The sequence below is a fragment of the Anabrus simplex genome, chromosome 3, assembly GCF_040414725.1.
Source record: "Anabrus simplex isolate iqAnaSimp1 chromosome 3, ASM4041472v1, whole genome shotgun sequence".
In the NCBI taxonomy this organism is placed as follows: Eukaryota; Metazoa; Arthropoda; class Insecta; order Orthoptera; family Tettigoniidae; genus Anabrus; species Anabrus simplex.
In genome coordinates, this window is record NC_090267.1 from 393331379 (window position 1) to 393359075 (window position 27697).

Consider the following 27697-nt stretch of genomic DNA (forward strand, 5'->3'; position numbering starts at 1 on the left):
CCTTAGGGAGATACCTGCTGAGAAAGTCAGCCATAACATTATCTTTCCCTTTAATATGACGTATCTTAAAATCATATTCACTTATGGCTAAAATCCAACGAGTCATACGATTACTAGTTAGTTTATAAGTATTTAAGAATACCAAGGCCTGATGGTCAGTCCATATCTCGAATTTATTACCTAAAACATACATTCTAAACTTACTTAATGAATACATGATTGCAAGAAATTCAATCTCAGTGATCGTATATCTCTTTTCTGCCATACTGAGCCCACGACTTGCCAAGGAAACTATGCCTAAATTGCCGTTATCATCTCTCTGACATAAACATCCAGCAACTCCCTTCTCTGAACCATCAGTCATGAGAATAAATTCACGATCTGACATAGGATATCTCAACATAACAGCTTCATTAAATCCATCCTTCAACTTCTGGAAAGCCTCATCATGTTCTTTCCTCCACTTCCACTTCGCACCTCCTTTCAATAGCTCACGAAACGGCTCTAACAGCGCAGAATATTTACCCACAAAACGTCGAAAGTAATTACACATTCCCAGAAAAGATTTCAATTGCTTAACATTACGTGGAGTAGGAGTGTTGTTTATCTTGTCTAATCTCGTCTGTTCCGGTTTTACCCCCTGTTCAGATACAGTGTGTCCCAAAAATGTGATCTGTTGTGAACACAATGTCGATTTACTCAGTTTTAATGTAAATCCCCCTTCCCTGATTTTATGTAGAACAATCTGTAAGTGTTTCATGTGTTCCTCAAACGTGTGGGATGCTATAACAATGTCATCGATGTACATGGTCACAAAACTATCCGTATCTCTCCCTAATACTTTATTCATGGCTCTAATTAATGCTGCAGATGAAGTACGGGTCCCGAAGGGCACCCTGGCGAACTGATACAAGCAATTCTTGTATGCAAAAGCCGTAAGTGGACGGTCACTTTCTCTAAGTGGAATCTGCCAGAAAGATGACGACAAATCAAAAGTAGAAAACCATTTTCTACCTTCAAAACGTTGAATAAGTTCCTCTACCGTCTCCGCCCTTTGCTGATCGGCTTCTATCCTCATATTCATTAATCTGCCATCAATGCACAGTCTTACCGTGTTATCCTTCTTAGGTATAATAACAAGTGGATTTAAATTAGGACTACATGATGGTTCAATTATATTATAATCTAGCATAATGTCAATCTGCTCTTCAACAGCGCTAGCGTATTTTAACGGAATGGGATATTTCGGTCCTACAAAAGTTGAGTTATCAATAACATTAAATTTGTGTTCGTAAAGATGTGTTCTACCAGGCCGATCGCTAAAAACATCACTATGTGATATCAATAATTCACACAATTCGTCCTTCTGACTTTCCGCTAAATTACATTTCTCCACTGTCTCATACAATTCATCTCTAGAATCTCTCTGTATAGACACATGGCACACATCAATATTTTTCCTCATATTAGGAATTTCACAAGATCCTTCCGTACTAGAACACACTTTATTCGCACTAATTTCTGACAAAACATCATATGGTAAACTGACTTCCCTGCTACTCTTTCCCCAAATAAGATTGACATTACACAGATCAAAATTTAATTTAGCCTTGTGACACGTTAAGCAGTCAGTACCTAAAATAACGGCATAAACTAAATTAGGCACAACTAAGCATGGTTGGAAAATACATTCTCCACTTATGCTAATGGGGACAGCTATTTGTTTATTCACTCTTTGAGACTTGTTTCCAACAGCTGTTACGATGAACGTATTCCTCACTGGAATTTCCGCTACCTCATACTTCTCTCTCAAAACTTCCTCATACAGCTTGGAATTTACACATGACTTCTCACTACCAGAGTCCAACAAAATCTTAACTTTTCTGCCCCATATCAGCAGTTCAATCGTCGGTGTAACAGTAACACTACTTAAATTATCCTCATTACATAATATAAGATCACTTAACAAATCTTGCCTTATATCTAAATTTAAATTACACTTATAAAATTTATTGTCTACGATTAAGTCGTCACTTAAAATATTTGAATTATTGCTACTTAGGTCACAATCATGTTCACTTACAACTATAGGCTGGTCGACATTGCCATACTTATCTACCTTATACGTGAACTCACCATTTACGGACTGTCTCAGTGACCTGTTTATACAGTCCGTTGCGCGTTTAAAGTACTTGGTTCGGTGACGACTTGTTGGTTACACACCTCAGTCGGCCTCCCCTGTTGCCTAGTTCCTCTAGCTTCATTATTATAATTATTATGGCCTGTATTCTCCCGCCTCCCAGCTTCTGGTTGATTACCATAATCACGCCTCCCAGTCCTGAAATTTTCCGAACTATTTTGATAATTTCTCTCCCTGTGGAAATTATTATTAGGTCTCTCCTGATATTCTCTTCTGTAGTTACGATTATTCATAGGCCTGTCCTGATTATTAGATTGGTCACCCCTTCCTTCTACATTCCTATTTAGTGTTCTACTATTATTCAAGCTACTACCTAAAGCATCAAAACTTTCCAACAAAATCTCCATTTCCTTAATAGTCTCCACTCTTTGCATACAAACAGCTTCTCTTATTCTATCGGGATAGTGCTTAGCCATAAGTCTAACTATATCAGCCTCAGGTCCAATACATTCTAAATTTCTCCACACCAACACATGAGCCAAAAAGTATTCAGTCATTCTAACACCCTCGTTAGAATTATACCTGCCAAACATTACTCTCTCTCTCTCTCTACTCTGAACACCTTCACTCCAAAATTTAGCCATGAATTTCTCCTTAAATTCAGTTAGACTAGACATCGAGCTTTTATATACTTGAAACCAAGACTTAGTCTCTCCTACGAAAGCATTAGATAAGATCTCCAATACAGTTTCCCAGCTAATAATATTGTCTCTTAATTGAACAGCAAATTTCTTCTCTACTACTCTCATAAATTCCATCGGGTTAAATTCTTTCCCAGAAAACTTAGGTAAATCATGATCTCTAGTGATTAAACCATTATTTACAATTATCTCACGTACATTCTTACTATCACGCACTTCTTGCTGGAGTACTCTCTGGCAACTCAGAAATTTTTCTTCCACTGTTTCCTCAGCCTTTTCTTGAATTTTTCTTAATTCCTCCTGCAACTTTTCTTCCGATTCTCTCACCTTCTGTGATAATGATTTTTGTTCACTCTCTAGATCACCTACTTCTCCAAGTTTTCTTTCCACATGTTCTACCCTACTAATACATTTCCTAGTTTCTTGCCCCACTGTATTGGTTATCTTTTCAAACCTTTCTTCTACTAACTCATTGATTTCTCCTTTATTAGACTCGATCTTGGCGCCTAATTCATCAATCTGTTTGATGCATGTCTCACTAATTTGCTCTATTTCCGTATGGAGATTGCTCCGACCCAATTCCATCTCAGCTCTGATGTCACTACACTCCCTATTTACCTTACTTTCTAAATTATTAATTTGCTTACTTATTTCTAACACCTTATGATCTATCTTATTACTAACATCATCGATCTTCTTATTAATACTATTTATGACATTACTCTGAGCTTCAATTTTCCCACTCATAATATTATTCTGAGATTCAATTTTCTCACTAATGACCGCTTCAATTTTCTCACTCATACTTTTATTCTGAGATTCAATTTTCTCACTCATAATATTATTCTGAGATTCAATTCTCTCACTCATAATATTACTCTGAGATTCAATTTTCTCACTAATGGCATTATTCTGCTCAGTCATTTTGGACATCAGCAAATTAAATAAACCCAGGTCAATCACCCCTTTACTTTGATCTTGCGTGACAGCGTTTTCCTCAGTTTCTACTATTTTCTGACTTTCAGCAGGTCCCACCTTAGTCACCAACTTCTTATTTATGTTACCACCTTGGATTTCCTTGTACACAATAACCTCAGCCTCATCACCTGACTGCATATTGCTATCCTTGTCCATCTTCGGTTTCCTACTAATTTTTCGCGATCTCAAAGCTATTTCCCCTTGCAATTCCTCTGACATTACCCCTTATATACAAACTTCAACAAAATGACCTTTCTAACATTACTCGGTGAATTTAACATGTGCGTACTCATTAAAAGAACTGATCCATGTATATTGCCATTCAGAAACACTTTTTCTGAACCTTTCGAGTCCCACGTTGCTGGCGACACGTTGTGGCTACTCTGACCACTACTCTTATACTTACATCTCCTTCACACAATATACATAACATTTGTTTGAGCGCCAGTTGCTTTTTTAAGAAAAACAACAAAATTCGGTAGAGCATACCTCTTATATCAATTATCTCAAGGTGTGAGGTGATAAACTCACATATCTGGCAATATACAGGGATATGGATCAGGACAATATTAAATTACTGTTGCATTTCCACAATTGAGGATTGTACATGGAACTGGAATCACTTATTATAATTAAAATAAAACTGAGTTTATGACTATAATTTACGTCACAATGAACAATCATTGACGTCTTTTAATTTAACTAAAGAAATATATTGTGAGATTTGCGGTACTAAGAAAAGGAAAATTTAATCTAAACAAAAAAGCTATTGGCATGAACTTGAAGTGAGATGTGATATCGCCGCTGATTACACTCTTCTTCATGTTATGAATGCATAACATGTCTGATGCTTCAATTACCTGTTGTCTGCATACACCGCTGTTGAACTTGAAAATTCTTGGGAAAACCTGTGAGCTGAAGTCGGGAGCCGTCTGTTGTAATCTTCTTATGTCACAAGGAGTTGGCCTACATACCATGTACGCGTGTAGGGAGCTCCAATGTAATTACGTCCACTCAATATATTATAAGAGATTTGAAAATATTATGGAGACATCTTGTGAAGTCCATCCTCACAAGAAGATGATGTTTCTTTATCAGCATAGTACCCGTCTCTGCTCGGATACAAGCACCACTTGTAGACTTCCTCGATGATTACCTCTTCAAACACAACTCTTAGCTCTGACCATCACACTAAGACCACTTCTTCCATTTGATACATCTGACTGTTACATATGATCTGCACGATATGAACTGCTTATGAACTGAGTACGAACAGAATACCTCTCCCCATCGAAGCATCACCTTATATCACCTCGCGATGACGACTCATCTCCCCACTCACTGTTCATCCCTTCCACTTCAACATACAGTAGCTGGCGAATACTGACACTTGGTCGCAATCACGTGTCCACGCACTGATGTCATCAGTCATGTGTCGTCTAAGCGTACCCAAGCGGTTCGGGAATGACTATGCCGAATGCGTCACCGGGAAAACTCCTTGCACAGTTAAACATAGCCTCGATTGCAAAATACTATGCCAGCTCATCTAGCCAAAGTTACAAGCCACAGCATGACAATATGAAACCAACAAATCTCACTTACTACAATACAGAATAATTACAAACATATTCACTTAACCTATGATGAAATACAATAATATACGTGATACCTAATTATTACAGTCTAAATGATGAGAAACAGAATATATAAATCTAATGAATCGGGTTAATAATGATAATAATAATAATAATAATAATAATAATAATAATAATAATAAATACTGAATGGAATCTGTAACCTAGTTGTACGGTTACAGCACCGACACAGATACGTCTTATGGCGACGATGGGATAGGAAAGGGCTAGGAGTGCGAAGGAAGCGGCCTTGGCCTTAATTAAGGTACAGCCCCAGCATTTGCCTGGTGTGAAAATGGGAAACCACGGAAAACCATTTTCTGGGCTGCCGACAGTGGGGTTCGAACCTACTATCTCCCGAATACTGATAGTGGCCGCACTTAAGCGACTGCAGCTATCGAGCTCGGTGAAACATGTTTCTTATATCCATTTGAAAGTAAATGCATTTTCTTTCTATTGTAGGTGGCAGTATATCTCAATCGTCGGGCTGCGAGATGTTCCCCTGGGTTTTGTTTCATTTTAAAGCATTTTTTCACTAGTGGAAACATTCCTAGAAGAAGAATATTCGTGGTTGTGTCGAAAATAGCATACCCAGGTCGACTCTAAATTCTGATATCCAAGTAAATAACATACGTGTATCAACTGTTAGTAACTAAGCCACTTATTTTTAAATGATGGGAATTTTCAAACTTAAATATTTCAACTTTCGGGAAAGGGATTACCGCTGCTTGTGATCGATTATAAAAATTGCCCGCAAGCTGATTACAACAATGGGTGGTGAATCCTCTGTTTAAACGGAATGGAATAACAGCTGTTTTGCAGATGTCAGTGACCAATTAAGGCGACATTCCGGGGATAAAAAAATCGATATTTTGGTCATTTTGGGGTGAAATTTTTTAATGACTGAAATTGAAAGGAATAATTTTCTTTTTTCTTGTCACGAAGTTATTCGGCTGAATTCAAACACTTTATCAGTATAATAATGCTTCGTTTACCAATTGTAATTTGACATTTAAATCCCATTTTTCTCCCATAATACTCTGCTAAATGTAACAAAATTTCTATGGTATATGTATCACGCCTATATTAAGAAACCTGCGTATGGAATTTTTGATTGCAGAATTTTTTCAAGTAATAGGGATTTTTAAGTTTAAAATTTTAGAACGTAAAAACTACGGGAGCGAAAGCTGGGTGGACTCAGGATATCTTATTCAAAAGTTAGAAGTAACAGACATGAAAGTAGCAAGAATGATTGCTGGTACAAACAGGTGGGAACAATGGCAGGAGGGTACTCGGAATGAGGAGATAAAAGGCTAATTTAGGAATGAACTCGATGGATGAAGCTGTACGCATAAACCGGCTTCGGTGGTGGGGTTATGTGAGGCGAATGGAGGAGGATAGGTTACCCAGAAGAATAATAGATTCTGCTATGGAGGGTAAGAGAAGTAGAGGTAGACCAAGACGACGATGGTTATACTCGGTTTCTAACGATTTAAAGATAAGAGGTATAGAACTAAATGAGGCCACAACACTACTTGCAAATCGAGGATTGTGGCGACGTTTAGTAAATTCACAGAGGTTTGCAGACTGAACGCTGAAAGGCATAACAGTCTATAATGATAATGTAAAAACTACACAAACTTGAGTACGATATATCTCCTTATATAAATTATGTACCGAAAAATCGATTAGTAGTGCTTTTAAAAGAAATATTATCTACCTAATTATGAATTTACATTAACATGTTGATTAAATTTCATGAAAAAATGGAATTAAAAGTTTCAAAAAAATATTTTTGGAAAAACTAATAATTGTACCGGTATATGAAAGAAATGTTCGTGATATCTCTACTTTCACAGTATGTAGGTGACATTCCCACCAAGTTTCGTGAAAATCCATGCAGTAGGTAAAAATATCCTTTTATCTCCGGAGTGTCGCCTTAAGTGAGAAGTATGAACACAAATTTCAAAAAAGTCACTTACCTTGAAGATTAAGGCAGCCTGTATCCTGTGGGACAGCAGACAAGCGGGATGAAGAGTCAGGTTGTAAGTTTCACCAAAGTGAAATGTCCGCTATATTTTAATTACTGTATTGATGAAAGTAACTCAATGGGATCACTGTAAGAACTGTATCTAGATGTTAACATAAGGAAAGATCTTCATTGGATTAGCTCTGGAACCGATCACCTATGTTTCAGGGGCACCGGGGCCACTGAGTACCCCACAAAAGAAACACGTGTTTTACACCATTCAAACTTACAATTCATTTTAAATTCTCATGAAATCAGTGAAAGGGATTATTTTCAAACTGTGAATATATATTTGCAAATTAGAACAGCACTCTAATAGCTGGTAATGAAATAAAATAAAAAGGTCGCATTAAAAAATTTCATCTTTTGGCTTTTGGTACTACTGTAAGGTTCACTTTTAAAAATTTGGGTGCAATTCCCGTACATGTTTTTTAATTTTTTTTTTAATCTATGACATTGATGATTACCTAATGTCAAAGTGCAAAATATGTACCTCAAATGTAGTAAATATCGGTGAAATTAAAAAAAACATGGCCCTAAAGCCCATAAGCCCATAATAGACTATTTGGACAGTCATTACTTATTCCAGACCTGAGACTGACTGGTGTTGGCTCACTGGTATCGAATATACCATTTTTACACAATAGAAAGGCGGATTCCTCTGCGTGTTGGTGGGATTTCCAGTCCTCGTCATACCCAGGATCTCATTAATTCTTCTACCAACGTGAAAATAAGTTTATCTGAAGAACCAAGGGAAAATATGTATATTCAATCGCATCATCTTCTTCAACAACGGTTATTTCCATCGCCGTCTAGAGTATCGATAAATTCATCAAGGATATTGGCTCAGACCTATATGATTCCGGTACAATCTGTTTACCACTTTTAAGGCAATATATTTCAAACACTCTTCATGCAAAGTACAAAGGTACGTATTAAACAGTATGAAAAGCCAAACTGGCTACAAAGAAATAAAGTTTCATTAACTGTACACCGGGGAACTGTATGCCCCAAAGAGATGTTTTAATATACAAGCAGTCGTCACTCGTTAGAATTACTGGACGAGCCGAGAGAGTACGAACATCAAAGAAAAGTCATGGAGGGTTTGCGAACACCAAATTATTGCGATTTAAAAATTTCCTGGGGCACCCCGGTGTACGGTTCCAGGGTTAATCAGATTAAACCAAACCAAATCCCACGGGGCAACAGGCCCGAAGGGCCATGCCGTACCAAGCGACCGCTGCTCAGTCCGAAGGCCTGCAGATTACGAGGTGTCGTGTGGTCAGCACGACGAATCCTCTCGGCCGTTATTCTTGGTTTTCTAGACCGGGGCCGCTATCTCACCGCCAGATAGCTCCTCAATAGAAATCACGTAGAACCAGCCTTTAGATCCAGGTAAAAATCCCTAACCTGGTCGGGAATCGATCCTGGGGCCTCCGGATAAGAGGCAGGCACGCTACCCCTGAACCACGGGGCCATGTTAATCAGATTAAGAAAATCGAAGATAAAGGTGACAGATCTCTTCGAATGGTTATGATTATTGAGGGTGGGTATTTAGGGGTTGTAGTTGGGACCCTCATCAGAAATACTTGATTCGAGAACCGGAAAAGTCCCAGTAAAAGGTGTGGATGGGCTGCCGGCGGGTAGGGTCCAAACTCACTGTCTCTCGAATACAAGGCCACAGCTGCATGGCCCGTTCCGTGTAGCAAACTTGCTAATTACATTAACTTATGCAATAACTAAAGAGATAAATTATAACCAAAGTCTACCCTTGATACATATGATATTACAAGGAATATCGGCTGCTAGGCTGAGTGGACAGCGTTGTAGCCGTCGGTTTCGAGGACCTCGTGTTCGATTTCCGGCCGATCCGGGGATTTTAATCGTATTGGGTTCTGGGTGTTTGTGTTCGTCTTAATACACATCTTCATTTACATACAACACATCACACTACAAAACCACGGTAGAGAAACGCAATAGTGAATACATCCTTCCACATAGGGTTGGCGTCCGGCTGTAAAAATGGGCTTAATCCACATATAGTGCCGACCCATGTAGTTGCAGAAAGGCCAGGAAGAAGAAGATTATATTACGAGGAAACTTGTACACATTTTTAAAGTCCGTCTAACACATATGCTCATTGAAATATGTCTCTCTCTAATGACAGATGCAAGGGAAATCTAAGAGCGTATGCTTTCTGATATGAACAAATTGTTCTAACTTGCATACGATAACTTGGACAACTGAATACGGAAGAAGTGTATGGTCTTATAATGATACTATTTGACGAGGGCAAATATTTATTATCTACTCTGAGATAACTTGGTGTGCCTGTGCGGAGAACACCGGGGACAAGTGAGACCTAAAGCCACCTTATTCTTCACACAGCAACATATTTTTAAAGAAAGAAATGAGACATTGTAAACTCCCTACCGTATCAAACATGATGCAGTGATTTTAACCGTTAGTGACCATTATCCCGCCTCTGCGGTGTAGTGGTTAGCATGATTGGCTTCTGCCCCCCCCCCCCCCACGAGGTCTGGGTTCGATTCTCGGCTCTGCCACGAAATTTGAAAAGAGTGGTACGAGGGTTGGAACGGGGTCCACTCAGCCTCGGGAGGTCAACTGAGTAGAGGGGATGGGTGGGTCGATTCCCACCTCAGTCATCCTTGAAGTGATTTACCGCGGTTTCCGCCTTCACCTACAGGCAAATACCGGGGATGGTACCTAACTTAAGGCCACGGTCGTTTCCTTCCCTCTTCCTTGTCTATCCGTTCCAATCTTCCCCTCCTCCCACAAGCCCTCTGTTTAGCAGGTGAGGCTGCCTGGGCGAGGTCAAACGGATTAAGAAAGAAAGAAAGAAAGAAAGAAAGAAAGAAAGAAAGAAAGAAAGTGACCATTATCGTTGCTATTGAGTCCTCAGCTGGTTGAATCCCTAACATCATCAGCAGGGCCCGGATTTTTATATAATTAGACTACATACCGTACTCAATTCCTTTACTTGTAGACAACTGAAAACGAAAAGTGTCAGCGAATTGTGGTTCTGATATGGTTAATATACCCGTGTTTCATATATTTTACATATTATGTGAGGAATGTGACATTTCTGTACCTATTTCGGCAATTATTTTTACAAAATTGTGTCAGCTCGTTTAATTTTCAGATTATAGTAAAATAATTGGCCTGCTTCTGTGGTGTAGTGGATCCAAGTTTACTCGAGAAGTGGAAAATTTCCGTTTCGAGGCAAGGTGAAAAACTAGGTCCTGATTCCAGGAAATGCTTGCTACGCACTTTCGGTGCTCTTTTAGTGTTAGCACCACAAAGAAGAGGCTTCTTCCAGATAAAGTACCATCCGTGTTTAGTGATTACCTCACTCATAAACAAAAATGTACCAAACGCATAAGTTATCCTACCTCCAGATTAGTCTAATGTAAAAACATAAGAATTTCAAACAATGACAGTGTCACCTACGAAGAAACTCCTCAAACTTCTACGAAAGAATTAGGAATTCAAGTATATACCCCACCTCTAAAAGCATCCCGAAGAGCTAAATATAATAGAAACAGAGGGAACCTTATTTTGTTAAGGAAGTCAATTTATAGTCCGCCTCTGTGGTGTAGTGGTTAGTGTGATTAGCTGCCACCCCCGGAGGCCCGGGTTCGATTCCCGGCTCTGCCACGAAATTTGAAAAGTCGTACGAGGGCTGGAACGGGGTCCACTCATCCTCGGGAGGTCAACTGAGTGAGGAGGGTTCGATTCCCACCTCAGCCATCCTGGAAGTGCCGGGATGGTACCTAACTTAAGGCCACGGCCGTTTCCTTCCCTCTTCCTTGTCTATCCCTTCCAATCTTCCCATCCCCCTGCAAGGCCCCTGTTCAGCATAGCAGGTGAGGCCGCCTGGGCGAGGTACTGGTCATCCTCCCCTGTTGTATACCCCGACCCAGAGTCTGAAGCTCCAGGACACTGCCCTTGAGGCGGTAGAGGTGGGATCCCTCGCTGAGTCCGAGGGAAAAACCGACCTGGGGGGTAAACAGATTAAGAAGGCATAAAAATAATTTGTAAGCTAAGACAGAAACTGGAAGAATTAAAGTCCGAGAAGTAGGTGAAAATGACAAACTTACAGAAGAGGATAAATGAAATTGAAAAAATTGCCAGTAATGGTGATTAAAAATCACTATTTCTTGCAGAGTAGTTAGTAGCGTACGGAAAAAATGACGGTCCGTAATATATTAAGTATTGTGTGATTCAAAAATCTTCATTTTGTGTATTTTTCACCTTCTTTACAGTATTTTCACGAGTCTGGTGAATATCAACATATTTGTGTTTTTCCCCAACTAGGAGCATTGTGTTGGTCAGCCCATAAACCTGACATCTAGCGGCGTATTCTGAAACACACCGCGACCTCATCAGCTGGCCAGCATTTCCAGGCATTGTATATTACGAAGGCAACGATAGAGCTGACCACGTGACACCTCGTAATCTGCAGGCCTTCGGGCTGAGCAGTGGTGGCCTGGGCTTCAGTGTCATGGTTTTTTTTTATTTCACAGATATTTACTACATTTTAGGTACATTTTTCGCACTTTGACATTACGTAAACATCAATGTCATAGATCAGAGCCTCTCACGCGTGCAAACAACGGCGCAGAGTTCCTGTGCACAGTGCATCGGTTCCACTCGGCTCGGCTCGGACCAACGCTTCGTCTCTGGGCTACTCGGCTAAGCTCGGCCCAACTCGGCTCGGATTTGGAGCGCTACGGAGCAAGTGAGCAAGAGGGAGAAGGGTGAGCGAGCGAGACAGGCGTGAGAGAGGCAGCGCTATTGCTCCAAATCGAGGAGTGGGGGTCTGCACTCTGGGCAACCAAGCGAAGTCGTCTTTTGCACCGTGCACAGTGCATGCACCAGGCGCATGCACCCTGAGGGGCCCTGTCATAAATAGTCTAGTCGTCACTGAAGAAAATGATGTCCATTATTTTCCTCACCGAGATAGAAGGTGCCATTACTTATTAGTCAGCGCACTGAAACGCATACCCCAACCGACGATATGATTGGCAAAGTTAAGTATAATCAAGACCACGGTCGCTTCCTTCCCACTCCTAGCCCTTTCCTATCCCATCGTTGGCGTAAGACCTACCTGTGTCAGTGCGACGTAAACCAAATTGTAAAATAATAATAATAATAATAATAATAATAATAATAATAATAATAATAATAATAATAATAATAATAATAATAATAATAATAATAATAATAATAATAATAATAATACTTTTAAGCCCCACTGACTACTTTTACGGTTGTTGAGGTGCCGGAATTTTGTTCAAATTACGTGCCAGAAAATCTGCTGACACAAGACTAGCGTATTTCAACACTTTCAAATACCATCGAATTGAGCCAGGATCGAATCCGCCAACTAGTGCTCAGAAACCTAACGCTCTACCATCTGACCAACCGGCCCAGAATCATATGATGCAAGTTGCTGAAACATTAGTTTATCGTACTGTAGTGCAGCATTCAAGTAATAAAGCAAATAACCGCGTGTCCTGCCTTTACAGTACAAACGGCTGCCTAGCCGAGACGGTCAAGGCGAGCTTGGTTCACGCGGAACCGGAAGGACGTGGGTTCGATTCCCTGTCAGGAAGTCGACAAATTTAAAATCGAGATTCCCAATTCCTAAGGGGCACATGGCCCTGGGCTTCACTTAGCCCACTCCAAAGTGAGAGCCAGTTACATTCTGGGGGCGAAGGCTGCTGAACATTGAGCTAACTACTGTATTCCACTAAACAGGAAACTTTCCAAATCGATCCCTTTACAACACCGTGGGTGTCGTAGTTGGGCGGTATCTGCCAATGAGGGTTTTGGCTAGTTGTGTCGCGTCGACAGAAACATTTAAAAACAAAAAACAAAGTAACTGCTTGACGTTTACATATATACGCGGTAACGCGCCTGTACTGCTCTTCTTGCGAGGTACAGTTTGTTCACAATTTACTTTACGACACACCGACACAGATATGTCTTATGGCTACGATGGGATAGGCGTTGGAAGGAAGCGGCCGTGAGCTTAATTAAAGTACAGCCCCAGCATTTTCCTGGTGTGAAAAGAGGAAACCACGGAAAACCACGGAAAACCACAGTGCCGACAGTCGGGTTCTAACCCACTATCTCCCGAATGGAAGCTCACAGCTGAGCTCCCCTAATCGCACGGCTAACTTGCTCGGTGCGAGGTACAGTAATAGCGATCAACAACGTAATATATTGCCAGCTTCCTACCATATGAGCTGAGATGAGTTTTCAAGAAAGGATCGTCCAGCTTTTCGATAAAGAAAGAGGCATGGGAATGAACGTATGTAATTACTGTATAATATTGAAGTTCTGTTGCTATTCGAATTGTCCTCGGATACTCCCGGCACTAAAAGCCATACGCCATTTCATTTGCTATTCGAATACTGATTTCAGTCATATAGTTGACCGTGCGGTTAGGGTCACGCAGCTATGAGTTTGCATTTGGGAGATAGTGGGTTCGAAGCCCGCTGTCGGCAGCCCTGAAGATGTTTTTCCGTGGTTTCCTATTTTCACACCAGACAAATGCTGTGGCTGTACCTAATTAAGGCTATGGCCGCTTCCTTCCCATTCCTACAGTAGGCCTTTCCTATCCCATCGTTGCCATAAGACCTATCTGTGTAGGTGCAGCGTAAAAAAAAGTATTTACAAATCGTATTTTGCAAATAGTAGCATTTGTACTTCGTTTCGTATTCTAGCCTTCTTTCTAGGCAACGAAGAGAACTTGATAATATTAATTATGATGAATGCTAGCCACTTCTACTTTCGTAGATGAGATGGCGTGGGTCTCCACCCATGACAAACTTCACATTTGTATGTATGAGATGATGATAATGGAGAGAGAGGGTGAAACCCGGTGTCCGCGCATAGCCTGCTCGTATAAAACCAAGGGGTTCATCCAAGGCTTAACGTCCGCATCCGACGGACGATTTACCACCAACAGAATCATATGTTCTCACTCCTTATAAAAACTGCGAAGAGGTTTGGAACCCAACCCAGAATTTTGCTGCCCAATCTCATCATCATATTCTCAAGACCGCAGCCATAGATGTCTACTGAATCTTGAGGTAGTCTTTTCAACTCAAGGTAGGTCTTGCAGTTCATCCTCAGAAGCAGGTTCTTGAAATAAGACACTCTAGGTCATGCTCTTTCTCTTTTCCCGGCAATTCTTCCTTCAATGATGTTGCAAAGGAACCCCTCATGCCGCAGAATGTGACCAATAAATTTTGTTTTCCGTTTTCCAATTTCAGTTACCAGACTCCGTTTTTCTGCTATCTCTCTAATGACTTCGGTATTGCTCTTCATTTCAGTCCAACTTATCCCTTGCATTCTTCTCCAGATCCACATTCCAATTGCCTCTAGTCTTTTCTTTTCCTGCTCTCCTAATGTCCAGTTTTCGCAACTGTACAGAAGCACTCTCCATACAAAGTTTTTTGGAAAGACATTCCAAGTTTGTATATCTGTAGCCTACGTTTGCTGGCCAGCAGATGTGTTTTATCTTGGAAGGCTGTCTTTGCCATCGGCTATCCTTTTCGTGACTTCTGATATCCTCCGATTATCACTCGTGATTAGTGACTAGATATTGTGTAACACCATCTCTCCTACCCTGCCGGCCAACATTCTGATTGTGAATGCTTTTTCCTCCAACGGGATTCGAACCAATTAACCACGGTGTCTCATGCCTTGACGATAGGAAGGTTTGTACTGTATTTTGGTGAAAGTGGGACATGATTACGGTTTGCTTGTCTACACGTGTTCATTGAGCATAAAGTTATAAAACAATAAATTGTGCCACACTTTCATGTATTTAACTTATTCTGGTCAAGTTATCCTTTCTGTTAGTGTCCGAAACTATTCGTCATAAACCGCTGAATTGTTATATGGAACGTATGATTAAACTACTTCTTGTCCACCGAAACTCATCTCGATATCTGGGCTGTTGATTGGGAAGGGTTCCTTGTTAGCGACGAGGTTACTTATAGTGGAAGCTTTTACCTTTCACTCCTCCAAGGGCCTTTATGGCGTGTGTGGAGATGGCTTTGCTTTCGTTCTGTGTTCTTCACCTGGAGTCTTTAGATCTTCCTTGCCCGCTCCTGACCCCGTCCACTGTTGGTTAGATCTAATTCAACATCTTCTCAATCGGCAAGGAATGTCATCAATGTATTTACACTCCACTATCAACAGATGCAAACATCCGGAAATTTACTCATGCGTACGTAGTATGAATGGCACGCAAGTTCCCGTGATAAAAGTCTTCCGGTGACCTTCATCTATGAGAGACCGTGATGACGAATAATGAATTATTCTGCTATGATATTTATGTTTCTACGATACAAGACCATGTGTCATCGACTCTATGACCTTGAGGTTTCCTGTCAATAGCATTGTTATTCGTAATGCGATTGACTCGGCTTACTCGGGTGGCACCCAGGAAGGCGAAAAAAGTACGGGAAGGGTCATCAATTAAATTAGTGAGGAACGCTCTAGTTCAGGTTGCTATGACGTGCATGAAATTCAACCGTGTTGATATCACCACTTTATTTATTTATTTATTTATTTATTTATTTATTTATTTATTTATTTATTTATTTATTTATTTATTTATTTATTTATTTATTATCCAAAATATACAGACACATATCACTTGTGCTGCCAACAGACATCCCTGTTCTGGAATCAAACGAAAACTTTGGTAATAAAATACATCACAATTAATGAGTAAGATCAGGTTCATATAAACAGCAAATGTCCAAACTGAAAACCACGAGAATTTCTTTGTTCATAGCTAAGTCGTCGTAAGTCAAGTTGGCGGCAAATCACTTCATATTAACTTATTCTCAAGACACTCTTTCGCACTGCCAGCAACCCTGGAGACGGTTTTCCGTGGTTTCCCCTTTCCACGCCAGGCAAATGCTGGGGTTGTACCTTAATTAAGGCTACGGCCGCTTTCTTCCCACTCGTAGGCCTTTCCTATCACATCGTCGCCATAAGACATACCTGTTTCCGTGCGACGTAAAGAGATTCTTCACCCTGTTCTGGAATATACCTTTACTTGATGATATACTAAGCTAATATTGTTAAAGGGAGTTGGGAGGTGGATTAGAAATTGTTCGGTTATTGTGTGCTGTCGTGAGTGTGGGAGCTGTGGGGAACGTCTTTGAATCTGGTGGAGCGGGAAGGGACACGGACAGAGGGCAGTGAAATTCAAGATATTTCGCGTGGATATATCCATTTAAAATCCGGTGAACGAAACCCAGGTCAACTGTATGTCGCCTAATGCACAGAAGTGACACATGTATCGCCCTTAGTAGGATATCTGCTGGGTAGATTTATTTCTAAACTATGTATTTCTATTTCTTTCGATGGCAGCAAAGATGGATACTGCTTCCCATCCGACCATCATAAAAAGCTTCAAGTTGACGTTGTTGAGGCTTGTAGATGTAGGTTCATAACAGGGTGTCTGAAGCCAACTCCTCGTGACAGACTATCATCTAGCTGACATTCCTCCACCTAATATCTGCTGAGAAATAGTGTCTTTGAAGGAGCGACACCCATTGCATGACTATCAGCCCATTTCATGACGTTTTAGCTAGTTGCTTCACGTCGCACCGACACAGATAGGTCTTATGACGACGATGGGACAGGAAAGGCCTAGGAATTGGAAGGAAGCGGCCGTGGTCTTAATTAAGGTACAGCCCCAGTATTTGCCTGGTGTGAAAATAGGAAACCACGGAAAACCATCTTCAGGGCTGCCGACAGTGGGGTTCGAACCCACTATCTTCCGGATTCGAGCTCACAGCTGCGCGTTCCTAACCGCACAGCCAACTCGCCCGGTCACGACGTTTTAAGACAAGGAAAAATTTTACGAGTGTTACTGGGGCCGCCATTCAGTAGAAGATATCCAGAGTAGAGATGAAGGGAAAACAGCACGCTACAATACTGCACGAGACCATCTGAAAACCTATCTGCTGGGCATTACCGGATTTGGCCTGTATGGCGGACACTCTATAGGCATCGCACAGGGTTGCTAAATAGAATAGTATAGATTCTGACCCCAACCTGCCAGGTTCGATCCTGGCTCAGTCCAGTGGTATTTGGAGGTGCTCAAATACGTCAGCCTTGTGTCGGTAGATTGACTGGCACGTAAAAGAACTCCCGGGGGCCTAAATTCCGGCACCTCGGCTCTCCGAAAACCATAAAAAGTAGTTAGTGGGACGTAAAGCCAATAACATTATTATTATTAGAATAGTATAGAGGACTGAAAGTATTTCGGCGAATGGATTGAAGCCAACATATCAGAAAGAGCATCACTATCCATGACAGTCAACAAGTTGTAATTGGCCTACCGACTGACAAAGAACACTCACCGTATAACAAAAAGTGCCTGTCACACAACCTGAAACTGAAGCACTACACGTCAGTCATACGACCAGAAGCTCTGTATGCCATGGAGTGTCTTTCATTGAACCGAGGAGGTATGATGGAGAAACTGGAAATCAGAGAGAGGAGAATTCTCAGGAAGATCTTAGGTCCGGTAAAGGATGACGAAGAATTCCGTAGACGATACAATTCCGAGCTCTACACGAACATAGAGAGAAGCTCTATGATTGCGCTAGGGAAAGGAGAGTAGCTTTCTATGACCATATAATAAGACTGCCTCCCAAAAGACTGACCAGTCGCCTGTTCATCTTCTGGTAGAACAAAAAGATTCGTACCACTTGTCTGACAGAAACTGAGAAGGACATTGAAGAACGGGGAATATCAGATCTTCAAGATAGACGTCTGTACGGTAACCCTGAAAGAATTCCATGGATTTCAGCAAGAAAAAAAAACGGAAGGTACCCCCTGGACAGATGAAAGAAAGGAGTTACATCGACAGAAAATGCGAGAAAAATGGGCAAAGATCAAAGCCCATCAGTTGAAAAAGCGTGGTCAAAAATAGGCCCATTCGAACCAAGAGAAGAAAAGATCATATTTATTTTCTCTGGCATGATAAAAGCCATGCTTTCTCTTCCATCTAACCAGAAAATACAATATTTACATGTGCAGAAATTAAAGAAATACTCTACAAATGAGACATCTACTACTGTAAATAATACAGTATTTTGATATAATAAAAGTAAGAAATACATTATGATAATGATGAGAATGATTTTGGCCTACACTGTTATAACATGACTATAATAGTATTCACAAAATGTTAGCTGAAACTTACTGTATTTGTATGATCCTTGCATAGCATTCTTGCATAGTGCATGTATGTGTATGTTCAGTTATCAGCCCGAAGGCTTGTTGGATCCTCAGTAGCTCCACCATTAGCTGTCATAGATGGCCTAGGAATCACTGAAGAGGCGTACTAGGGAAATGAGGAGTGAGGTAATTTCCCGTTGCTTTCCTCACTGAGCCAGGAGTTGCTACTACATATCAGTCTGCCAAGCCCACCGAAATGCATAAACAAACCGACCCTATGAGCAATATTTTCACACCATTCATAGCAGGGACTGGCTGTATAATGAATGGCATTACTAGCATCGTTCATACCTCAGCCACTTTTATATTACCAAAGCCATGGGTGACAGAGGCAGTGCTCTAGCCCACACCAGAAGACATAGTGCACTGTAAACACTAGGTCCCGCCAGCATAGGCATGCATAGCTTGAAGAAAGGCTAATCTAAAATATAAAAATGTTACGTGCCAGCCCTCTTCCTGTGGCCCCTTTCGGTCTGTCCTGGAAGGAACTAGTGAGTCAGCTGGGTGCTCCCAGCCAGAGGGCATAACGACGTATTGTTCCCTTCGACTTGTTTCTGTTGAATCTTCTGGAAGGTGAAATAAAAATAATCAGAATGTTCTCATCCTTGCCACACCTAGAAAAGTCACCAGGGAAATAAAATAGGCTCTCCGCGAAGAGACAGTCAGTTTAGGGGAGTGGGACAGCAGTAGTGCTGGCTGTCATCGGAGTGGCTTGGTGTGGTCGGTGTCCCACCGGAGTCAGTGTCAGAGTACCGCAGTGTTGGAGTGTTGTTGGAGTTCGAAGGTTAGTACAATGTGTGAGTACTGTGTGTATTTGTGTGTACCATTCTGGAATCATTTAATTGTTGTTGTGAGGAGTATCGTAATGCTGATTAATACTGTTAAGCTGTTACTGTTAAGTGACTGCTGTTTAGTTGTCAGTGTTAAGTAGTTCACGTTGACTGAGTTAACGTGACTCATCTGAAGTCGAGCCAAGGAACAGTCGTCGTTGCGTGTCGTGATTGTTAACAGACTGTGTGTTTGAACCTCTCTGTGTGCAGCTGTTGTTTGAAGTGATTGAGCGTGCGGGGCAGGCGAAAGTGAGGCATGTTAATCAGAATGATCGCCCATCTCAGGTAATACCCACTGTGAAGAGGACAAAGACTTTGTATACAGCCATTAATTAGGAAACATTTGTCAGTCATTCTCAAATATAATTGCGTATTTATGTGCGTGTGTGTGCTAATTGGGTCATCCCCCATTAAATTAGATCAGTAAATTATACAGCATTTTATTCGAAACAATATGTATAACAATCCGGAAATTCAATTATTACCTAATAGATATTGTTACCGTGTTTTGGTGGATCAGCAGAGGTGAAAGAAGGTGCGGGCTGGAATGGGTCTAACTACAAGTCCGAAAGATGAATTTATAATTTAAATAAAGGTTATATTTTCAATAGACAACACAATTTAACAATTTTCACTAGGTGAAATAACAAAGAAAAATCAGGTACAATGTACTGTAACTTTACAAACGAAAGCACAAGTTAAGGGGTCTTTACAAATTCTGGGCTACGAGCCCCAAAGTTTAACAATTTCTGAGCTCTCAGCTCACAACCACAAATTACCAAAGAGCAGAAAACCCCTCATAACATGGAGCACTTGCTCCCACCTTCACATCTCAAGCCTCTCTGAGGCACTTTTACCACAACACCATAAATAGCTGACCCGCTCTCAATCTTTCAAGCCTATTAAAGGCAATACAAAGCTTTGCAATCACTTGCCATCGAGGCGCAACTTACACGGATTAAACAGGGGTATCTCGTGCCCAGCCTACCGGGCCTTAAAAGAAATATAATAGGTTAATGAAATTGCCCAAAATACCAATATGAATGGAGGCGTTGCTTGCACTCCTAAATGCAACTTGTTAAAACCTAAGGGGCACTAGGCCGATTGCACAGGGGCTATTCCCACACTAGGGAGGTGACTCGTATAAGAAAAATAATTTAACACATTAATGAAGAGAAGAAAAATCGGTTATGAAAACGTAGTCACCTCAAATCCAAATTGAAGGGGAGCTCGAGAGGGAAAAGCACTCTCTATCCCCGATTTACAGTTAAAGTAATAAGAAAATGTTTACATAAGCCGGCACTAAGTTACATTTTTAAACAGGTAGGGTACTTTGAAAAGGTTTCGAACCTTCCCCGGGGGTTAAACTGCTGACCAAGAAAGAAATAAAGATGTTAAAAGGCCATTACCTTAGCTGAAGAGCTGCTGCTCGAAGGAAGAGGCGCAACCCGCCCCCTGCTATACTTCCATACACTAAGCTAGATGTTGTTGAAGTGGCCGAGAGACCAGAAAATAAGCAGCTTTTATACCCTCGTGGAAGATTCGAGACCTTTCATGAATAATTAAGACACACCCACAGTCGTTTATTGGTCGGCTAAAAGTTACAAGTCAAAAATGAAGAAGAAACCTGTGATTGGAGGGAAATTAATTACAGAAATTCCTTATTGGGTAAATTCAAAACAGGCGGAAAGAAAGGATTAATATTGCCAACCCACCAACGAAAGAACGAAATTTAGTAAAGACAACAACTTATGAATACAAAATATCTTCAAGAAAAGTTCCTTCACTTCGCACCAGGGTGCATGATCATAGTTTTTGGTAGATACACCTGTGAGAGAATGTCCACACTTCTTGATAATTAGTAAACAAAAACAATTCGAAATTAACACAGTGACATTTTCAGATAAACGGTTGAATTAATTCTGTTTTAAAGTTCAGAGTTTCAGCTGTAGAGGAGTAATATAAGGCGGACAATTCAAATGTGCGGCGTATAGGTGTACCAACCGGTACAGATGTTACTGTCAACGTTCTTGAAACTAGTAAGTGAGCCCCTTTTACAGAGATAGATAGTGTGTGTGTCAGAGTCGTGTTGAAAAAGTAAAAGATGAATTTGCGTATCCTGTGGTAATCCAAGGCTTCTTTGAAGAAATTGTAGTTTTCAACAGCATCTGCTGAATGTGAGTACGATGTGGAACAAACTTCAGATCATCTGTATACCAGTGTACACTTTCTCCAACTAAGTGTACACTTGAAGATTCGAACGTGTCTGGTATTCATTACACCACCAATTTTAATGCTCATATTTAAGGAGTGTCTGTTCAAAAGGCGCTAGTTGTGGAAAAGGCGCAAGAAAACGTATAATAAAAGGTACATGGAACAAACACATGATCGGGTATGGTACTACGTATTTTTAAGAAATTACATCTTTCTAGCGTGGATTGCTCATGGCTGTCGATAGTATTCAACTGCTGCAATGCATGTGGACGAAATATTACAATCTTTTTGAAGAGGAAATAGCACCTTTTGAACAGACATTCCTCATGTATATTTATTTAATTGCCCGGTTCCTTGGATGCATATTGATTTCTGATTCCACCCGTGAAAGAAGGAAAAAAAAAAGGGATAGGAAATGGCTATGATTTGGAAAGAAGCGTCCGTGGCCTTTACACTTCCAGCATTTGCCTGGTGTGGAAATGGAAAACCATCGAAAACGATCTTCAGGGCTGCCGACAATGGGGCTGAACCCACTATCTCTAGAATGCAACCTCACAGCTGCACGCCCCCAACCGCACGGCTAACTCGCTCGTAAAATAAATTATTATTTGAGGGAACGTGAAGATAAAATGGAACAAAAACATCAGGCAAATTGTAATACACTTTATTTTCTACTTGAAATTAATATAGGCCAGAACGTTCTCACCTATCTGTGTCGATACGACGTAAAGTAACTTATATATTTGAAATATAGCTGCCACGAGCCTCGAACTCACGCCGTCGACGTCCGCGGACGTCCGCCGACCGTTCCGGTTGGTTGCGATGTAACTTTCCAAGTAGGTAGGCCTATGCGTTGCTTTGGAATAGGGAATTCATTATTTTTTCAGAAATTATTAGGTTGCGGACCTGACATGTTTAAGTAAAATTTGTTCGCCTTTTAGTGTTCTATCACCTCCACTTGGTCCGAAGCGGATCCTGCGTTTTGACATTTCACCTCAATGTTTTCGAAAACGAAAGCCCATTGACCTAAACCATTCTACCGGGCGTGTTGTCCGTGCGGTTAAGGGCTCGCAGCTGTGAGCTTGCATCCGGAAGATTGTGGGTTCGAATCCCAATGTCGGCAGCCCTGAAGATGGTTTTCCGTTGTTTCCTATTCGCACACTAGGCAAATGCTAGGGCTGCACCTTAATTATGGCCACGACCGCTTCCTTCCAACTCCTAGCCCTTTCCCATCGTCGCCATAAGACCTATATATGTCGGTGCGACGTAAAGCCACTAGCAAAAAAAAAAAAAAAAAAAAAAAAAAAAAAAAAAAAATTCCTTTCTACACGAGTTACTGTTGAGTGTCCCCCAACAGGTACATCGAAGCTTGCTGAAATCGATTGGACGCAGGGTCTGGCCTCTCCTTGTGAAACTTCGGTGGAAACTACATTTTACTCTGGCCTGTGTCAAGAGACAGATCCAAATATACTGCATCCGTCAACTAATGACAACAGGCAGCGTATCCGGTTACATTCAGTAAATTAAACGTCCAAGAATGTTATATCACTTTGCTAGTTAAGCCTCTCTCCTCTAAACTTATCCTTGAGAAAGTAAGTTGCATGGGTAAAAACTGCATGAGATTCGAAGGAACTCGACTCGGAAATCCCAACAAGGCTTGGCCAGCATTTTTTTCTCAACACTGAAGAGTTCCTAGAACATGCTTCTACTGTAACTTGAAGTCTGTTGAGACGAACACAGCACACTCATTGCTAATAGTACATACATTACTGCTCCAGGAGCCTGATCAGGTTAATAATGGGTCATGGTAGCTACCAACAGACACGGGAGATACTGTGAATCTACTAATTTTCTTTTCGTCGACTCCTGTATCGGTGATGGTGGTCTCTAAATCTTCTTATTCTTGTACTTCTTAATCTGCTTACCCTCCAGGGTTAGTTTTTCCCTCAGACTCAGCGAGGGATCCCACCTCTATTGCCTCAAGGGCAGTGCCCTGGAGCTTCAGATTCTGGGTCGGGGGATACAACTGGGGAGGATGACCAGTACCTCGCCCAGGAGACCTGACCTGCTATGCTGAACAGGGGCCTTGCGGGGGGTGGAAATATTGGAATGGATAGACAAGGAAGAGGGAAGAAAGCGGCCGTGGCCTTAAGTTAGGTACCATCCCAGCATTTGCCTGGAGGAGAAGTGGGAAACCACGGAAAACCACACTGAGGATGGCTGACGAGGGAATCGAACCCCCTCTCAATTCAGTTGACCTCCCGAGGCTGAGTGGACTCCGTTCCAGCCCTCGCACCACTTTTCAAATTTCGTGGCAGAGGCGGGAATCGAACCCGGACCTCCGGGGGTGGCAGCTAATCACACTAACCACTACACCACAGAGGCGGACGAAGGCAGACACTATGATTTAAATCAGCTGCACTCTTAGAACCAAACATAGTTTAAAACTGTAAACATTGTTAGCGAATCAACGACTAGACTACACTTGTCAGGAGCAGAGCGCTGTAGCAGGGGGTGTAACTCAGAGGTAGAGTGTCTGCTTCGCATGAAGAAAGTCCTGGGTTCAAATCCCAGCTCCTCCATAAATTTTTTGTTAATTTATTTAGACATGTTCATCTAAATTTGAGTTTAACAGGAATGGCTACAACAACGCGATAGTAGTCTGGAGATTAATGATTAATTTTGATTACTAATAAGATTAATTTTACCTTGTGCTGTATTTGTTTAGCCTACAAGAAAAAAAAAAGTAGTTGACACGAATTACAGATACCGGATAAATATTGTACTCAACTAAAATTCCTTTTTTTCCAACAAGTAATTAGTAAAATAAAGGGATCCACTCAGCCTCGAGAGGTCAGCTGAGTAGAGGTGGGTTAGATTCCCACCTCAGCCATCCTGGAAGTGGTTTTCCGTGGTTCCCCACTACTCCTCTAGGCAAATGCCGGGATGGTACCTAACTTAAGGCCACGATCGCTTCCTTCCCTCTTCCTTGGCTATCCCTTCCAATCTTGCCATCCCCCCCTCCCCCGCAAGGCCCCTGTTCAGCATAGCAGGTGAGGCCGCCTGGGCGAGGTACTGGTCATCCTCCCAAATTGTATCCCCCGACCCAGAGTCTGAAGCTCCAGGACATTGCACTTGAGGCGGCAGAGGTAGGATCCCTCGCTGAGTCCGAGTGAAAAACCGAACCTGGAGGGTAAACAGATGAAGAGGAAGAAGAATCAGTAAAATTACTATTACTTTACAGAAAGCTAGTCTAAGGAAACTACTGACATTTCTCCCCGAATAAAATAAAATTTGCAAGGATTAGATATTACTGTCCGCCTCTGCGGTATAGTGGTTAGTTGCACACGCGGAGGGCCGGGTTCGATTCCCGGCTATGCCACGAAATGTATAAAGTGGTCCGAAGCCTGGAATGGGGTCCTCTCAGCCTCGGGAGGTCAATTAAGTAGAGGGGGGTTCTATTCCCCCTCGAAGTGGTTTTCCGTGGTTTTCTACTTCTCTTCCAGGCAAATGCCGGGATGGAAAACAACGCAAGGCCACGGCCGCTTCCTTCCCTCTTTCTTATCTATCCCTTCCAATCTTCCCATTACCCCATAAGGTCCCTGTTCAGCATAGCAAGTGAGGCCGCGCGTGGGTGAGGTACTGGTGTTGCCCTCCGGTTGTATCCCCGACCGAATGTCTCACGCTCCAGGGCACTGCTCTTGAGGCGGTAGAGGTGGGATCCTTCGCTGAGGCCGAGGGAAAAACCAACCCTGGAGGGTAGACACATAAAGAAAGAAAGGATAAGAAAGAAATAATAATTTAGGAAGAGCAGACCATTCCCAGAGATTTGGTCCAATACAAAAAGTCCATAAAGAGGAAAGGTCTCTGCAGTTACATGTTAGCCCTTTGTGTCTATCGTAGTTTCCCATTTTCACGCCAGGAAAATGCTGCGCCTGTACTTTAAATAAGGAGACTGCAGGTTCTCTCCCAATCATAGCCCTTTTCTATACCATCGTCGCCATAAAACCTATCTGTGTCGGTGCGACATAAATTGAAAAACTTCTTGTCAAATTCTTAGCGAGTTATGGACTCAACTAGATTTGTCAGAAGAGAATTTGTGTGGTTGGGGGGGGGGGGGTGTAAGTCAGTAATGAAATGTCGTATGGCTTTTAGTCTGGGATATCGCAGGATGGGTTCGGCTCGCCAGGTGCAGGTCTTTCTATTTGACAGACAGGGGATACCGCAGATGCCCCCACTCACAGGGGGTAGCCGACTGTAAGAATGAGTAACAGTTGTTATGGATGATAATGAGAATGCATACCAAGGACTGTACAGATGTAGATATCTACCGTACTGTTGTAAACAACGACGGGATTCGAACCCACTTACTCCTCGAATGAAAGTTCATAGCTGGCCAACTCGCTCGGTGGTCTGTTTCAAGGCTTGAGGTGGGCTAAGTTCAGTCTGGTTTTTCTTCAAACAATTCTTCTCCTTCTCCTTCATCATAATTCTGTTTACCCTCCAGGGTTGGCTTTTCCCTCGGACTCAGCGAGGGACCCCACCTCTACCACCTCAAGGGCAAGGCCTCATTGGGTCGGGGGATAGCCTCACCTGCTGTGCTGAAAAGGAGCAGTGGGAAACCACGGAAAACCACATCCAGGATGACTGAGGTGGGAATCGAACCCACTTCTACTCATTTGACCTCCCGCGGCTGAGTGGATCCCGTTCCAGCCCTCGTACCGCTTTTCAAATTTCGTGGCAGGGCCGGGAATTGAACCCGGGCCTCCGGGGGTGGCAGCTAATCACATTAACCACTACACCACAGAGGCGGACAAAAAAAATTGGAGGAGCTGGGATTTGAACCCAGGACTTTCTGCATGCGAAGCAGACACTCTACCACTGAGTTACACCCCCACTGTCTTCTGACATTTCAGTAGTCTAATTTGAAGATAAAACTTTCAGTATCGATATAAAGTAAGAGACTGATTTGTTTCCATGTACAAACATAAATTAGGTATTTTACTATGTGTTCGACTTTTTATGTGTGGTTTAATGACAATATATATATGAATAGATTCTAATCTGGAGTGTTTTACTGATTTAGAGAATCGCTGTTCGTGTATAGCGTTCTTACGTCAGACTTTCTGTATCGTGCGTTGACCTTCATCGTCTGCCAGACACGGGATCGGTCGCCGACAAGGAGTCCTACAGCTGCATAAGTCAGTGTGCGAGTGTGAAATATGATCGATCTATTATCCAGGCATTACGATGAAATGAGTTTAACATGATGAGAAGTTTGAGTAAGCGCCAACAGTACACTTGCTAAAACGTTCTCAGTGACCCTGGGGGTGTAACTCAGTGGTAGAGTGTCTGCTTCGCATGCAGAAAGTCCTGGGTTCAAATCCCAGCTCCTCCAATTATTTTTGCTGTCCTATTTTTATTATGCATTACTGGCTTGTACTTAGGAATATTTCCCCAACGTCCATCCATAGTTATCGTGAGTTCCTTCCATTCAAAAAGCCTTATCATGACATTACGCAAGGACTGCTATTCAAGTACCGGTACCGATAAAATATGATGAACTGAGTACGATAAGTCTGGCTTCTTGGTTGAGTAATTAACGTTAACTGGACTTAGGTTTAAAAGGTCCCTTGTTCGATTGCCGGTCGGGTCGGCGATTTTAGCCGCGTCTGGTTAATTCCTCTGGCTGGGGACCAGATATTCGTGTTCGTCTTAATATACACTCAACACAACACTAGCAACCACCACAGACAAAATAGTGGATACATCCCTGCACAAAAGGGTTTGCATGGGAAAGGGTACCCGACCGTAAGGCTGGGCCAAATTCACACGTATAACACCGATCACAACCTCCGACCTCA

General features: G+C 41.8%; 3 non-coding genes across 3 annotated transcripts; 2 read left to right on the top strand and 1 right to left on the bottom strand.

Moving 5' to 3' along the window:
* Window positions 1-24343: 24343 nt before the first annotated feature.
* On the top strand, window positions 24344-24415 carry TRNAA-CGC (transfer RNA alanine (anticodon CGC)). Its single transcript has one exon. It is a non-coding gene; the product is annotated as a tRNA-Ala (tRNA).
* Window positions 24416-26657: 2242 nt separating this feature from the next.
* On the bottom strand, window positions 26658-26729 carry TRNAA-CGC (transfer RNA alanine (anticodon CGC)). Its single transcript has one exon. It is a non-coding gene; the product is annotated as a tRNA-Ala (tRNA).
* A 430-nt stretch (window positions 26730-27159) lies between these two features.
* On the top strand, window positions 27160-27231 carry TRNAA-CGC (transfer RNA alanine (anticodon CGC)). Its single transcript has one exon. It is a non-coding gene; the product is annotated as a tRNA-Ala (tRNA).
* The last annotated feature ends 466 nt before the right edge of the window (window positions 27232-27697 follow it).